At 43.0% G+C, this 14,293-nt stretch overlaps 1 long non-coding RNA gene across 1 annotated transcript in view; it reads left to right on the top strand.

The window, feature by feature from the left end:
* The first annotated feature begins 4,289 nt into the window (after nucleotides 1–4,289).
* Nucleotides 4,290–14,293, top strand: part of LOC116997381 — a 146,023-nt gene continuing 136,019 nt past the window's right edge. The window contains exons 1-2 of the long non-coding RNA XR_004418173.1: nucleotides 4,290–4,304; nucleotides 5,337–5,425. This is a non-coding gene — a long non-coding RNA (uncharacterized LOC116997381). The remainder of the gene's footprint in view (nucleotides 4,305–5,336; nucleotides 5,426–14,293) is intronic.

Here is a 14,293-nt window from a genome sequence, read left to right as displayed (position 1 = left end):
ACTAGGAGTCCAGCTATGGAGTTATGAAAGGATAGAGTCAGACAAATTAAGGCAAATTTAAGTCCAAATTTAAGACTATAAGGTGGAGCACAGCCATTTTTTTCAGTGTTTGTTATCAACATGCTGATTGTCCCTGCACCATTTTCCCAACTTAGTTGGTTTTCATCACAGTGCAAGGCCAGGTCCTACCCTGGGGAAACCTTCACTGTGCTGGCAGCACAGGCTGCAAATTGTGTCTTAACAAGGTGCATGTTAAAAAAAGAGCACCTGTTGGTCACAAAATATGAATTTTTGTTTAAGAAAAGCAATGATAAGCTTGATGAAGGATAGAAAGATGAATGAAAATGGGCTAAGAGATGTTTGAGTGTCTAAGCACAGTGTGGAGATTCCACTAAAATCTTGATGATTTAACCCAACTGTGCTTGTGCACTCAAGTATGAGCAACAAATGAAAGGAAAGGAGAAAGAAAGAACAACTGCTCTGTGTATCTTAAAATAGATAGCACATACATGCCCTATAAAATTCACCTGGACCCATAGTATATAAAATATGACATGCACTAAACCAGTAGTAACCAAACAATTTGAGATCATGCAAAGTTTTACGATTTGTCTTTAGTTTCTTAACATCAATGAAAATATAGCTTTATTTCAGGAACATTGAGTGATAATTTATAGAGAACTATAACTCTGGATGATGATGCCCACTAAGAACAAAATGCAAGAAAACAAGATCCCAGAGCTCTTCAGAAGAATCTCTTAAAATCTGCTGGAGACATGTAGGGGCCAGGCTTTCTCAGAGGCACTGCAGACTCAATTTCTGCCATCTCTGGCTGTCCAAACAACAGTGCCAGGTTATAGGACATAGAAATGCTTTTCCTTCAGGCTGCCTCAAGGTCCCAGGTGCTCTGCAGACAGAGGAAACTGCCTCTGACATCGTGGTCCAGCAAAGGGGTGGGGGCAGAGATGTCTCACTGCCCAGCTTGCTGTGTGTGTTTGGGGGCTGTTGCCCATCCCAGAGCTGTAGCCAGAACCACTGGCCCAGCCAGGGCTGCAGGAGGATGTGGTGCTGGAGCCAAGCAGAAGGCTGTGCTCCTGCTCTGCACGGCTCCTCTGGTTTTGATAGACAGGGATCTGAGTATTAAGGTTACGCATAGTTGCAAGGATGAGGATAAAAATTGACCAGAAATACCAAAAGGACCAGCATTTCATTAAGGAGGATAGATTTATTGACTGTCTAGACTGAAGCTAGTTTTGTATTCACACTTCAAAACTTTTAATTAAGGTTTTACACTTATAATGTCTAGGCATTCCCAGGTTAGTTTTATGAAAACATTAACCTTGACATTTTGACAACTTTTTTCCTTTCATTTAGTCTCTCATTTAAAATTGTTTTCATTGTCTGTGATTCCCTTGGTCTGCTTACACAACCAAGCCCTTTGAAGAGTGACAGCTCAGCGTGCCCGGTGGCAGCTCCCAGCACAGTGTTTAATTCTCAGTTCAAGCTGAGCAGTGGAGCTGTACCTCTGTGGCACTGCACAGCATCACACCGGGTTCTGCAGGCAGAGATGTGAAATTTGCCTCCTGCACACCTGCACAGTGCAAATGAGAACACCCTGGTGCCTTCACAGCCTGTGGGACCCAGGGGCCAGCAGAGGATGAGGCAAGAAGCTCCTGCTGTCCCTCCTGCCATCCCATGCACACACAAGTCCTGTACCTCCCAGGGCAGTCTGTTTCTCTAGAAGATGCTCCAGTTTCTGTGGGGGAGGCCCTTAGCAGTTCCCAGTAGCTTCTGTCACGTGCTGGGACCAAAGCAGTACAGTGTGCCAAGATGCCTGACAGTGCCACATGTTGATTTGGAGAGTCCCAATTCAGCATTGTTGTATCAGAAAATGCCCCAAATCACCTAAGAACTTACTGCAAGACATACTTAGACCTTTCTGCCATGGCTCTCCAAAGATACTTAGGCAGAAATGTACATAGACTGTATATGTTTACTGTGATGGAGGGAGATGATGTGAAAGTCATGCAGAAATGTTTCCATGGCTCACACCAATAAATAAGCCCTCAAATTTTACTGTATTGTAAATTTAAGATGTATTTCTTCTCAGCTGCTTTTCTCTGCACAGCTGCTGTGGTTATTAACTCACTGGAGCTCACAGGGGATGAGGCAAGACATTTTGGTATTAATGGCAGCACTTTGACAGACAAGTAGGGAGAGAGAGGAGTTGTAATGTCCCTCCCCAGAGAGACAGGAGAACACATCAACTCTTAAGAAAGGAATAACCTTCATCTTTGCATCCCTGCATATCTTTCTTTAAGACTGCATTGTGTTGGAGAATTTCCATTCCAACCCCACTGACTGCATGTGATAAACTGGTCTTTCAATTTACTGGAAAAAAAAGGAAAATGAAGTGTTTTGTTGTTTGGAACAACAGAGTAAAAGTAGTAAGATGGCATAATTCAGACCAAGCTCCTGTGGAAAGAAGGAAAGAAAGAAAGAAATTGCCAGAGAACAGAAATGCCTGCGGAGAAGCAGGAATGTAAAGAGTGTGTTTGTGCCCAGCCTTTCCTGTAAAAGATTCCTGCATGTCCTCCTGCTTCTCTTTCAAGTACAGTCCAGCATGTTGTTGACTGGATAAACTGAGTGCACACTCTGGTTCCAGTTGTAGGAGTTCAAGATGAGAGCACTGAGCCGCTTGCTCTTACCAAAGGTGACTTTGTAACTCGACTGTGGATCAGAAACTAAGAATGGTGACATTTTACAAAGTAGGACTACCCAAAATGTGAGAGATTCTGCCTCATGTAAGGCCAAGGGGAAGAGAAGGCTGGGATTGCATTTTTAATACTGTTTGGGAATCCAGGTTCCCAAGACAGGCGAGGCACATCCTTGTGAGCAGGAGGGAGCAGTGAGGAGAGTGCGTGACCCTGTGTCACCATTTCCCTGCTGGAGTTGGTGACAACATGTTTATAGCAGGAACACAGTCCCTGCTCCCAGGGTGGGACCTGAGGAGCCAAACAAACACCACTTTTACTCCTGAATAGCAAACACATCTGTTTGCATAAAGCGAGCATCTGAGGATTAACTAGGAAAGGATAAATGTGGGATTTTGGTATTGGAATTGGGATTTAGAGAAAGCTGATGAAACAAGTAGTGTATAGGGCTTGACATAAAATAGGCCTGGCAATGAAACTGATAAGGGAAACCCTCTTGGGAACCTTGGAATAGAAATGCTCTTTGATCTCATCTGGCACTGAGAAAGAAAAATACAGGTCAAGAGATCGACAAGCATTATGTGAGAAAAAAATGAGATTACACTCAAGTGATAATCCCAAATCAAAGGGAGTTTAGAAGAAAGAGAAGTGTCTAAACCTTTTTTTGTTTATAACTGCACTTTACAATCATGGTTGTTATTCCCTGAGGACATGACTGTATTGATAATTCCAAAAATTACATTTAAATTTAAAATAAAAACAACCCCAAACCTGGAATAACGTATACACTGAGTTGTCAATACATTGTTTTGCTGCAAAAGAAGGAAAAGACTGCCCAAAACCACCTTGATTAATTCTGTAGCATCCTAGGGTAATGCTCTGTGTCAGAAATGTAAATATTTACCTCAAAGGAAAATATTTCCTTAATCACTCTGAAGATTAGTGGTACTGATTTACCAATAACAATTTATTTATTATTTATTAACAGTTTAATAATATTATAAAAATCAAATCTATTTTCTCACATTAGTTTTCTTTTCTTGCTTCACCTATATTGGGTTGCAAAATTTGGCCCACCAAACCATGTTTTCAACTCATTTGACCCTCACTGATATGATTATTGATTTTGTTTTAGGGAACCTGGCCTGGGATTTAAGCCTACAGTATCTGGTTCACTTTCTCTGACAGAAACCTTATGTATGAATTTGAGGCTTTCATTTTTGGGGCTCATTTTCCTCTTTGTAAAATATGCCTTTTAGGAAGAGAGTTCCCCAGCTTCATTTTCCTAATAGCCAATTCCTAATTCTTCTTCTAGTTTACAGGATGGATGTGATTGTGGCAAGTTTTCATACAATATCTAAATATCTGTTAAATTAAATAGTTCTTTTCCTCTCATGGTAGTTAATTCTTGGATGCCTTGGAGACTGCAACTGTCTCCTCTTTCAGTCTGTGTTTTACTGTGCAAGACAAGATTTCCAGCCTTCTGCCCTGAGAAAATGCTCCTCTGATCACCTCCATAAGCCCCTCCACGCCTCCCTTTTGATGTGAGTTCCGGCGTGCGTATCCAGATGGGATTTCTCTCTGTGTTGTGTAAGAAGTTCCAGTAAGAAATTTTGCAGAAAAAAAAAAGGAAAAAAAAAAGGAACATTTCTGAGCCTGTTCACTTATAAAAATACATAGGACAGGGAGCATGTGCTTGTGGTATCCCAACACCATGTCTGTCACTCTGTCCTTTACCCCCAACACACAAGGAAGGTCCAGCTGAACAGCCAGCATTTCTTGGGGCACAGCCTAAGTAAAATACAAAACCAAACAATATGGAAAATAATTCAAAACAACAAACCGTAACCAAACCAAAAGTGTGTGTGAGTTGCTGTATAGCTATTATTTAATAAGAGTGCTAAGCAAGAAAACGCTTGAAGCCACTTAGTGGTTTGAGCATGGGACACCTTCTTTGCGTTGCTCTCCCCTCTGCCCTTTCTATCTGGCCATGTTCTGCTCCCCTGTAGCAGCTGGCTGCAGGAATACATGGCAGAGGCAAAAGCAGTACACCCTAGGGCTGCAAGGATCAGCCCTTCATTGTGTCTGGCAGTGCCAAGGGCCAGCACATGAGAGCAGGGGGCTGCTGCCAAGGAGGAGCCAGGATGGAGGTTTGGTGTGAAGTGCTGCTCCTCTGCAGGCTCAAGGCAGCTGTGCTGGGCTGCCTCGGTGTGTGACTCTGCTCTGAGTCAGGGGAAACCTGAGGGGAGGCATCTAAATGCAGATAGTGGGGCACAATTTGATAGTTCTGCTCTGGAGCAAACTCTAGTCCCTAAGAGACAGGCAGGACCCACCTTGCTGCTGATGTGGGGCTGGAATACAGGAGAAATGCTAGGGACAGAATCCCAGATACTCCTGGGATTTAACTGAGGAGAGACAAAATGCAACAGCTGTAACTGCACTCAGTCCTTGTGCAAAACTGTTTCATTAAAAGACACTGTTCAGTGATTGCTGCTTTGATTTACTTATTTTCTAAAGTTTATTTTGCACTTACAGTTTGTGAGCTGAGCTGGCTTAGACTTTAAGGTTCTAGCATTATGTCTCCAGATTGAAGTGTTTTGTTGTGTCACTCCTTGTTTCTAGTGCCAAGATCACAGTCAAAGGGAGTCACCCATGAAGATTTGTTCATGCTGCTAAGCAAACTTTCATGGATAAAGTTCAAAACAGAAAGGGTCAGTTGTACATATGTAGTTTTGTATTTGTCTAGTTTTCTGACTTATGAGAAGGAGTCCTTGTGAAATAATACAAAAATAATTTTTCTGTTTGCTTTTTTAAATGAGTTATCTGTGGAAAATTCTTTATAGAAATAAGGTTTTTCCTGAAATTCTCTAGAAACAAGGTGGATCCAAACACACTTAAACCTGAAAAAAATGTGAGATGAATGAGGTGAGGCTCTGGCATATGTAGTCTTTTGGCTTCCTCCTAAATTTAGAGGTACACAAAGCTTAATTTCTGGGGAAGATTTAAAGCAGAGCTCTAAACTGGCTGCTAGAAGTTACCAGTCTTTTAATATGTATGTGAAATGAATACATCTAATTTCTGTTAGAACTCTCCTCTTTTTGTGTTTTTTATCTAAGCAGTGGGTCTCCCAGAGTGCCTTTAGTACTTCGCAGGATCTCATGCTAGTAGTTTGCGAATGCCTGTGAATATCTCAATTTTTCAGAGAAGCTTAGGTTGGAATTTTGCTGCTTGGAAAGGAAAGCCGAGGTGCCTACCAAAAAGTTTCTGCCTTGTGAATGTTTCAGTCTTGCTGTAGTCTTTCCATGATCTGTATAACTATCTCACAAAAGCAATATTGAGAAATATATGTAGTTTGAATTCCGGCGTTTTTTCAATATCAAGAATTAATGCATATTGCTTGCAGATCAGGCCTGGTGGTGTTATAGGACAAACCATGTTCTCACCCATAAAGTTAATGGAATTAATCTGGGAAAGGTTTTAGTCAGCTTTAAAGCCTCTGGTTTAAAAATACTTACTTAAGGAAACTGGAGTTGCCTGTTTTTTTAGGAGTGCTTTATCACTATTACCCTCATTCCTGATCAGATTGCTCTCAGTACAGAGCTGCATCTTTGTGCTAACATTAAATAAACATAAGACTCCCCTTGAAAACACAGAATAGTATTTTGCTTTCTGGATCTTACTCTTGATGAAGTTCCTGGGTACCTTGCACTCCCAAGTATCTAATATCAGCAGCACTGTACCACAAGATGAATGTACCTGACCATAGGTAGAACAAAACTGCACTTTATCCTTGAATACAAAAATTACTCTCCTGTGGCAGGAGCTTATATAAACTATGTTTCTTGGTTCTCTTTTCATGCCATCAACTCTTTCTTCTTCCACTAACAGAATCAAGAATAAAGGTCAGAAAAAATGGATACTAAACTGTAGTTGTGAATATAAACACTAACTTTATTTGTGTGACTTCATCTTTTGCAGAAACCTCTACCCATAAAGTGAAAATTGAGGCCAAAATCTCTCAGCAAAGAGCAACTATCTTAAGTCTTGGCCCATTGTTCATCTCTTTTCCAGGCCAAGCAATTCTTTGCTACTGAATTATTTACTGGAGAGGAGAACCAGCTTTATTCATCAGAGGAGCATTAGAATCCAACAGGACTGTGAATACATATTTAAAATGTTTACTAGTGTGTTTGAGGATATTTATTTAAAGCCTTTGGAGACAAGGTTGTTCATTACAACTTCAAATGAGGTTTGCCCTAGCAGTTTTTAACTTTCCGGATGCTTGTCTTGGCTTTTTGTTCTGCCCTGAGTGCGTGGCTTTTTGTTTTGTGCCGAAGGTATCAGAAGTAAGATGTTATCTGTGATGTGAGATTACCTTATGCAGACATGGTGTGTGGTATTTTAGGCTTGAATTTATCCATGTTGGATGATGGAGGGCAGGGGAAATTCCACTGAATTCCACTGAGGGGGGATGAAATTCCAATTCTCCTTATGTTTAAGGCTGCAGTATCATGGTTGCAGTGGCTTTGGAATACTATCCTACTAAGCTTGTGAAGCATTTGATAGCTCCATGCTGGATGTCTTGTTCATTAAATCACTCTCACAGATATTCTGCTCCTGGTGCAATCAGAGATAAACAGTGCTAATGCTTCCTCATAGCTATTAGCATTTCGATATCTTACACTTCAAACAGTTCCTTCACATTTCCTCAAGATTTTCAGAGTCTGCATTTGGATTAATTCTCAGAATGGAGCACAATGAAATATTTATCAAGGTTTCTGGAGAAGCTCTGGAGGCAGGATTTATTAATAGTGAAAATTCATTACTGATGCTGTTGTTCTCAACTGATAAGAGGTTTTACGCCTCTGTATGTTATATATTTACTTTTTAAAAGATGACATAGCTTCCAACAGCTCACTGTCAAAAATCTTTCTCTGGCTCCTGAGACGGCAGAAGACTGAATGTGTTTAGGGTTAACAGCCAAATCTCCTGATCTGTGCCTATAAACTCAGCTCTGCTTGTATCAGGTAAGGCAAAACAATTTATGTAGTCTGCTATTCACATATTTCTCTCAAAGCTGCTTCTGGTTGCTCAGATCTGACTTCTCTTTTGATGACCTGCATCTTAATACCAATGCTTCACAAAAGTATCTCCATCCCCTCTGCCTCTGCCTCTGGCATTTAGTTCCCTGTGTAGAGCAGTCCATGATCCAGCACATTCAGTGGTGCATGAGTGACTGAGATTAGGGGTACCACAATTTTGCTGGGGTGGAAATAGATGGGTTCTGTTATTGTGATGGTGGGCAGAGTTTCTCTTCCAGGAAAACTAGATCCCTTCCAGAGCCTTTCTGAGCTGCTAACCTTAATTTTACATTCTTACCATGCATTTGAAGCACCTATGGCTAAAGGGACACTTTTAGAGATTAAGTGGTGCAAAACTAATCCTTCCTCGTGGTCAGAAACTATTAAGTGTCATCTTAAAGACTCCAGACTATGGGGCTCAGGGCTCACCATGATGTGGTAGAGATTAAGGCATTTGTGTGAAACATTCTCTGTATAAAAGGATAATACAGTCCTTAAACACATTGATGTTAAATCCTTTGTTTTACATTGGCAATCCTAAGGATATAATTGCATTTCAGTACAAATTGCTTGTTGCATTTAAATACAGTAAGTAAATCCCACATAAAACTCACTGTTCTGAATGCAAAGCATTTTAAGTCAGTGTTTCTAAAACAGCAACTCCCAGTGCTCCATCAACAGTGTGATCTGAGCAGGCTTTGCCTTCCTATAACCTGCAGAGAATGAGAGAGTGGGCAGAGACCTGATCCTTCTCAAATCCAGCTGTCTCCTCTGGAACAGAAAAAACAACATAATGTGTAATAATATTACAGGGTATAAGCCTGGCCTCCCCTTCTGATTTCTTTTCCTACAAATAACATTTGTTGTCTTCTTGTCCCTAAATTGCCTTCAAAATACACTTTCTTCTGGTAGAGGCACAGAGCCCTTTTAGAAAGCAATGCTAGCAAAACATATGCTGCCTAGTTTTCATTAAAGATACACTCTGATGAAACTCCTCACCTTAAACCAAACCTTTTCTGTCCTGGGTGGGCTGGAAACCTGTACTTGATGGCAGTTGGTAAAACACAGCCCACTCTGATGTGATCAGAGTTCCAGCACATACAATCACCACACTTCACTGTCTAGTTTGTGATGGGAAATTACTTGCTGAAAATAAATGTTCTGTTCTGAAAATAAATGTTCCCCAAAATGAATAATGGGTTATTGCAAATCTATAGAAAATTTCTTTGAGAAACACCATGTTAGAGTAGCTGAACTGTCAGTAAGGAGAATGATGGTGGGGTTTGTTATCTATGTGGACTACTTTTATCCCAGCTCCTTGTTCTGCCTTAATGTTTGCTAGTTTGCTACCTGTCTAACATGAAATTATTTTATCTGAGAACAGTTGGATTAGTTGGAATCCAGAGGTCTCTGTGCTCCTCCTCTGCTCTGGTGAGGGGATAAGACATCCCTTAGTAATTACCTTTGAAATTGCAAAAGACTGGAGCCTTTATCTCTCATTAATGTCCAGATCTGTTTTGACTTATTTTCCTCACTTTGTCTAGATTTAATTAGAATTTTTTAGAAAATGTAGCTTTATGGCTGTAATAATCATCTAGGAATAATTTCTGAACCTTGTCATGAGTTTTGCTGCTCCTCACTAAGGCGCAGCTCATTCCAACCTGCCACAGCCAGTCTCCTCTTCCTTGGGCAAACAATTATGTCCTCTCAGAGCATTTTCAGGCTGACTGTGAGCAGCAGCCAGCAGAGAGCTGCAGTAGGTGCACAGGGAGGAGGAATCCCTTTTCTTTTCAGGACTGTGTGTGCTGCGGAACTCTGTGTGCTGAGCTGGCAGGACAGCACTTATTAACATGTACATGAGATAAGGTGTCAGATAATTGCAGAGTGAGAGTAAAACTGAACTGGAAATTTTAAGTGCACCCTTCTATCTCCAATTTTTAAAAAAAATAGTATTTTAGGATTTTTTTTTTTCCTTCCACCCTTTTGCAGAATCTATGAAACGACATAAAGAGCCCTTATGTTATCTAGTTGTGATTATTTCGGATCTAGAACTTTTCTGGTGCCTTTCCTTTCTCCTCTGCTGATTATTATGATACCTGTATGCAGAGGTAATAGAATTGCTTTGAGGAGAATATGAATATGAATCCCTTTGACTAAAATAATCTCGTGTAGTCACTTTATTTCTTTTTCTCTAAGAAAAAGTGAAAGAAAATATCTTTGGCTGAATCCTTCTCTGTCCCTACTTGGTGTTGCCATTCCAGAGGTTGGGTGGCTCACTTTAGAAGATGCTTTTGCCTCTGGTTTAGTATCTCTGTTTTCTGTTCCCAGGCATCTGATTGCAGTGTGGAGTAACTGAGTAAAAAGTGATATTCTACTACATTAATCTCTGCGTTAATCTTCTCCCTCCTGAATAGGGCATAAAACCCCAAAGAAAGCAGAAAATCATTTCATGTGTTTCACCAAGGCATGGTATTATCTTAAGGATCCCTTTTAGTAGCCAAAAGTGTTTTTGTTTTTTTCAATTGGCAATCATGCAAGGGAGAAACAGCTGGAGAGACAGCCAAGCAAACAGCACCAAATGTGTCCTTTGTTGTGATGATCAAATTTACAGGGGCCAAGGTCAGGCCTTGCACACTCAGTTTGGATAAAATCCAGTCTTTCATAGAAGTCTGCTGGAGCAGGGCACAGGGCTTGTGCTGGATGAGTTGGTGGAGGCTTGACTGGTGAACCAAAGGGAGTCAAATGTTTGTGTCTGCTGATCTCAATGTGAAGCCTGTGTGCTGACAGGTACATAGAACATCCAAAGGGACACAGTCTTGCATCTCTGTCTCTGCTGGACTAGCATGCTCTGGCTAAGAGCAGGCACAGGAGCACTTTTCTGCTCACCAGACTTGTGGTTCTGCTGCTGGAGGCAGCTGCCATTGCTCTTTGCCAAAGTGTCTTTGCCTGGAAGTTAATTATTGAAAATGTTTCCTCCCATTTCTGCAATAGTGGCTTTGTTCCCAAACCTGTGTCTTGGGTGGTTTGAAGACTTCCCATTTCTAACCTTGAGACATTCATGGGCAGTTTAGTAGATGACACAAAACCAAAGCAACAAAAATGCTTTATACTATTAATATTAAAAAATTCTATTCATTGAATAATTGCATATTGAAATCAAATACCAATTTAAGCTCAGTCTGAATGCCAGTACATCTTGAGATATAAAACTTTTCCAGAAGATTGCCTGAACTGAGTCTTTCTTTAAATACCATCTCTCCTGATTTCTAATGCTATTGGTTCAAAATTGCTGCTCATTCTTGCTATCCACTTTTACAACATCATTTCAGTCTGATACCTTTCCTGCACCAAGGGGATTGTTAGGGGACTCATTTACTTTTTTTTGTGACTTTGCAGAATAACTAGAGAAATAACAAGCCCAAAGAGAAAAAGGTAATACTATAGTTTGGTCACCTAAGGTAACTACAGTATTACAAAGTTTAATATAAATAGATCCTTAAACTTGAAGCGGTGTTTGAAAGACAGGTGAGCTGTTTCAAAGAAAACTGGCTCCATGTGAAGAATAAGGAATGTATTCCTTTGGAACACAGTGTGGCTTGAAACACTCAGCTCTCCCAACACCTGAATCATCCTGTGGATGTGATGATGTCCAGAGGATATTGAAACATAGACACAGAGAAGAAAAGTCAAACAATAGAGGCAGAATGAAAGAAAAATGAACACTAAGATTAATATTTCAGCAGTCTATTTAAAGCCATGTTATTACAGTGCTTGAGGCATTAAATTTGCTGGTGTGACTAGTGTGGGAAATCATTTTATTTTAAACATTGTGCAATCTTGGAGAACTCACAGAAGTTTTCAGCCAAAGTAATGCATTATACATCTGAATTGGACAGAAAAAAAGTGTAAATCCTACATATAATAAAAATTGATGGAAGCACAAAAATGCCTGGAATTTAAAAATAAATTATGAGCAGCATTCAAGGGGTTGAAATCATGTAAAGAAAGAACAGTGGAGACAAAGCAAACTTTACAAAAAAGAACAACTGGGAATTTCATCACAAGATTGCTCAAAGATGTTTAAGATATACTTTTCCCACTGGCTAAAGTTAATCCACAAAGTAAAAGCTAAATTACCTACTTGCAGGAAACCAGAAACAGGGCCAGTGTCTTGGTAATTCCAGGCTCACTGCTGCTGATGAACAGCAAGGTACATATTGTAGCTTCAGAAGAGGATGTGAATGCTGATTCCTCTACACCACATTGCCTGCTGTGGGAGAGAAGAGGCTGCTGGAGGGCTGAGCTACAGTCTGCCCCACACCCCACCTTTCTCATTCCCAAGGTGAGAGGACATAGGAGTGGCAGTTATGACAATGCATGCTGATCCACCTTTCCAAAATGCTTATTTGTACTATAGCGAGGGTGGGAGCAGAGACCTGATGTATTCACCAAACAAGGGAAATAAATGGTGTTACAAACATCCTCCTGCAGCTGCTACAAACTGGTTCTCAGTGCTGAACAAAAAAGGAGTTTATCTCCATCTTCTTTTAGATTTGATATTTGGGAACAGTATGGTTTCACTTCTCTAGGCTCCTTTAGATTTTGTGTGATTAAGTATAGTCCATTATGGTTTATTATGTGACTCCACAACAGAAATCCTTCATTCCTTCCCTTTTCCCTCCCTCCTCTTTCCCCAGTTGCCAAGGGAAGCTGTTGCCTGGGTTCTATGTGTCTGGGCAAGCTTTCTCAAGGAGAGCTGGAAACAGAGTCATAGTCTCAGTTCTGATGTGCTATAATGAGGTGTTGTCAGGTTTTCCAATTGCCACTTCTGTTCCTTTGCTGGCCAGATGGCCCATTTGAAACCATCTCATCCGAGTTATAGCTCCTTGCTGTCAGCATTTGCTTTCTGCCTGAACTTCCAAATACAGCCCTAGAGTGATATCCAACCTTTAATTTCTGAACACAGTATAGTTATTCACCTTGCAGTTTGTTCTCTGATGCAGGATTTTTTTTTTACAGTGTCTGAGTCCTTTTTTGGGCCTTCCTTAAGGAATTCTTCAAAGCATTTTTCTAATATTTAAATTTTTAAAATTTTCTTTCTTTTCCAGGGAACTTTGTTTCACAAATTTGTTAAGATCTATTGTGGAACAAAGCATTAGCAGTCATAACCACAATGGTACTGAACTCTTTGTAGCCTAATTAAAAGTACAGTAATTTCACGAATACAAGCCGCAGCAAGAAGACTAAAATTTTGGTGGAAACCCGGAAATGCGGCCAATATTCCGGTGCGGCTAATCTATGGACAAAAATGTGATATCTGCCCTTACCTAGTATCATGCTGGTCCAGTCCCGAGCCAAAACAGTCTGAAATCCATGGTTTCCCGTTGTTCCGACGATGAACCAATCAGAGAACAGCTTATTGCCTGCCTGTGGATGGCGGCGTTACTGAGGGGCGGGGGGTGTTATCGGGGTGAGTTACCTCGGCGAGTTACCTCGGCAGTTCGATAAAAGTGTGTGATATTTCTCTGTACTTTTTAAAGTGTTTTCAGTCTTGTGCGGCTACGGGGCTGGCTGGGCTCGCAGGGAGAGGGCTGGGGGAGCCTCTCTCCCCGCAGGGAGAGGGGTAGAACGGCCACTCGGCTCGCAGGGAGAGGGCTGCAACGGCCGCTTCCCCCGTGGGCTGCGAGGGCTGCAACGGCCGCTTCCCCCCGCGGGCTGCGAGGGCTAAAATGGCCGCTCCCCCCGCCCGGCTGCGAGGGCTAAAACGGCCACTCCTCCCGCCCGGCTGCGGGGGCTAAAACGGCCGCTCCCCCCGCGGGCTGCGGGGGCTACAACGGCCGCTCCCCCCGCCCGGCTGCGAGGGCTAAAACGGCCGCTTCCCCCGTGGGCTGCGAGGGCTGCAACGGCCGCTTCCCCCCGCGGGCTGCGAGGGCTAAAACGGCTGCTCCTCCCGCCCGGCTGCGAGGGCTAAAACGGCCGCTCCCCCCGTGGACTGCGAGGGCTAAAACGGCCGCTCCTCCCGCCCGGCTGCGGGGGCTAAAACGGCCGCTCCCCCCGCCCGGCTGCGGGGGCTACAACGGCCCCTCCCCCCGCGGGCTGCGAGGGTTACAACGGCCGCTCCCCCCGCCCAGCTGCGGGGGCTAAAACGGCCGCTCCCCCCGCCCGGCTGCGGGGGCTACAACGGCCCCTTCCCCCGCCCGGCTGCGAGGGCTAAAACGGCCGCTTCCCCCGTGGGCTGCGAGGGCTAAAACGGCCGCTCCCCCCGCCCGGCTGCGGGGGCTAAAACGGCCCCTTCCCCCGCGGGCTGCGAGGGCTGCAACGGCCGCTTCCCCCCGCGGGCTGCGAGGGCTAAAACGGCCGCTTCCCCCGTGGGCTGCGAGGGCTAAAACGGCCGCTCCCCCCGCGGGCTGCGAGGGCTACAACGGCCGCTTCCCCCGTGGGCTGCGAGGGCTAAAACGGCCGCTCCCCCCGCCCGGCTGCGGGGGCTACAACGGCCCC

Source organism: Catharus ustulatus, chromosome 6, assembly GCF_009819885.2.
Source record: "Catharus ustulatus isolate bCatUst1 chromosome 6, bCatUst1.pri.v2, whole genome shotgun sequence".
Classification (NCBI taxonomy): domain Eukaryota; kingdom Metazoa; phylum Chordata; class Aves; order Passeriformes; family Turdidae; genus Catharus; species Catharus ustulatus.
Note: the sequence above shows the minus strand (reverse complement) of the source record. Positions and strands in the feature narration are given on the sequence as shown.